The following is a 3,089-nucleotide window of genomic DNA, read 5'->3' as shown; positions in this document are numbered from 1 at the left end:
ACAGGCATGAGCCACCACCACCCAGCACAATGAGATATTTTGAGAGAGTTATTTACATAATTTGTATTATAACATTTTATTTCTATTTCCTTAAGATTATTATCAATCATTTACTTACTTTACTTACTCTACATAAAAGGAGACTAGTGTAACATGATAGTCCAAGCTAAAAGTTATGGTGGATTTGAGTAGAACTATCAAACTAAACTTTACATTAACAAATTCTGTGTAATTTTAATATAAAAACATTAGACCAAATTAATAAGCATAGACATGTAGTGGGTAGCCATTCCAACTTGGTTCTGGAAGTTCCAACCCCCATTGAGACTCTGGCAACTGTCACGCCTACGAGGCGGGGCGAGGGGAGGCGCCTGGGGACCCGAGAGCTGATGGGCCAGCGCTCGCTCTGGGCGCTCTCTCGTGCCGGGACGCTGACCAGTGCAGATTGACTGTGTAGAGCTCCGGAGAACACCGTTGGACTGCATTACACCTTCCCCAGACCCTGCGACCTACCCATTACTTAATTTGTGAGTTTCGCCATTAAATAAATATCCTTTTAACTACGTGGAGTGGCCAAAATAATTTCTCCAATATCTGGCGCCCAACGTGGGGCCCGAACCCACGACCCTGAGATTAAGAGTCTCATGCTCTACCGACTGAGCTAGCCGGGCTACCCACTACATAGACATTAGTGTATTGTCAGATTCATATCTACTTTTATAAAATGATACAAGGTTTACCCACTAAACAGTTTCTGGAGGCTAGAAAATAGGAATGTAAATTTTCTTATAATTTGCATTATTTTATTTATAAAGTCATTTAAATTATGTTTAATGATCACTCAATGTGGTATAAATGTCATTATTCTAAATGAGAAGCTACATAGCATTTCTAACTAATATTCAAGGCTCTTTTGCCTACATGGTCCTATATCTTCATAATTCTATAACCTTAACATGTAGTTTTAAAATTTTTATGAGATTTACATACTAGTTTTATGCCTCTTCTTCTTATCCAAGGTACAAATACTCACCAAGGGTCTGAAGGAGGAGCTGCCCAAGAATTTCTAGGCAAGGTCATTTGTACATGATCTGACTTATTAAACTATTACAGGAATTTCAATGGCACAATCCCCTCTTAGACTGCCAAGCTTTTCAACTGACCTCACTTAACCCCCATCATCTCTTGTTTTCCTGGAATTGTGGTAGTCAATACCAGCTGCCTAGGTCTTCTTACTGCCCATCTGCAGGTTTTATCTACCAGAGAAGGTGCAAAATATGCCTTACTTACACCTTTCTGGGCTTCAGAATAAATTGACAAAAGACAGATCAACAAGAGGGAAACTATATTTAATTAAGTACATGGGAAAGATAGTCCCAACAATCAGGAGAACCTAATCCTGTACTGTGTCTGATTTAAGCTGACCCAGATGATAGTTACTCACACAGCATTTAGAGCCAGGAAAGAAATAAGGACACAGGTCTTTGGAGGTGGCGTGTAGTGATACAGACAGAATCCAGGAAGGCCATGTAAGGTGGATGAAGATTATCATAAGCCAAGCACGGTGCTACATACTTAGAATTCCAACACTTGCGAAGGTGAAGCAGGAGGATTTCAAGACACCCAGGTCAGCCTATTCTGGGCAACATTGTGGGTACAAGGCCAGCCTGGGCTATAGTAACACCCTGCTTCAAAATCAAAACCCACCACTGCCACCACCAACAATTTATAAAATGGTTGTCTTGTTCATATAAACTCTCTGCCATGGGTTGAATATGAAGCATCTGCCACAAGGAGAAGCGTTTGATCTATTGATCCCTGGTTGGTTGCACCATTTTGGGAGCATATGGAGCCTTTAGAAGATGGTACCTTGGTGGAGGAAGTAGGTAGCTGAAGATAGGCGTGTGGGTTATAGTCGCCCTGGTTCCAGCAGCCTGGCATCCCTCCTGCTGTATGAGCTCTGCCATGCCATCCCTGCTGTGAGAGGCTGTCATCTCTGGAGCTGTGAGACCAAGTAAGCCATTTGTCTCCTTTATGAGGATGGTAACTAATAGACTCCCAGAGCATCCCTCATTCTGACACAGCTTCCTGACTACCGTAGATTCCCCGCATAGGCGTCCATCTCTTCTACAAAAGGAAAGCTTCACAGAGAGACTCCTGTGTCTGCAGTTTCTCAGAATAGCCGGTGCAAACCGTGCCAGCAATGTATTTTGAGGAGCATTCTCTAGTCTCTTACATCCAGATTTGGAAATGGTTTATTTCATGCCTAAACATTTATGAACTTTAATATACCAAGAAAATCTTAGAAATAACTTCAAAGGGGCCAATTAGCAAGGGGTTCGATCATGTTTGTGAAGAACCAAATAGGACAAATCATGATGAAAAGCAAATGTTGAAAGAGATTTTGAAAATATTTGAAGGGCATGAGGGTGGAACCTCTGCCTGACTCCATCTTCTGCCCATGAATGTGAATTTCGGTGCAAACGATAGTTTGTTAGACATTAGGAAGACATAATTACATTGTGTTCAAGATGTAAGGCTCATATCAAGAAGCTGTTAGACTCTTGTTTATCAGTTATTTTATTTCTGAATCATCTGTTGGTCTGTCAACTAAAAACCAAGCATTATTTTATTTTCATTAAAAGTTTTTACCACAATAGATCTTTTATTGCCATAATGAATCAAGATTGTTAGCTTAATATAAGCTCCCATTTTCCCTGATTTCTCTGAAACACTGAGTTCCAAATCTGTGTTCTCTGAATTACAATTTTAAAAACTTCAAATAAAGAATATTTTTATGCTTTATATTTTTTCAGTTTCTGAGTTTGTATTGATTGATTAATGTATTAGTCATGTACTTATTTCATGTCTGTGTAAATCAGGTTTCAGTGGCTATAACAAATACTTAATGCATATATATAATCCCAGTATTTGGGAGATACAAGATCATGAGTTCAAGATCAGCTTAAGTTATATAGAAAGAACCAATAAAAAGGTGAGGAAGTTTGAATGTGATTGGCCCCCATAATCTCATAGGGAGTAACACTATGAGGAGGTGTGGCTTTGTTAAAGTGGATATGGCCTTCTCA

General features: G+C 39.7%; 1 non-coding gene across 1 annotated transcript; it reads right to left on the bottom strand.

Moving 5' to 3' along the window:
- Positions 1-598: 598 nt before the first annotated feature.
- Trnak-cuu lies at positions 599-671 on the bottom strand. Its single transcript has one exon. It is a non-coding gene; the product is annotated as a tRNA-Lys (tRNA).
- Positions 672-3,089: the final 2,418 nt, after the last annotated feature.

The sequence above is a fragment of the Peromyscus leucopus genome, chromosome 12 (assembly GCF_004664715.2).
Source record: "Peromyscus leucopus breed LL Stock chromosome 12, UCI_PerLeu_2.1, whole genome shotgun sequence".
Classification (NCBI taxonomy): Eukaryota; Metazoa; Chordata; class Mammalia; order Rodentia; family Cricetidae; genus Peromyscus; species Peromyscus leucopus.
This window is presented reverse-complemented; position numbering and strand designations above follow the sequence as displayed.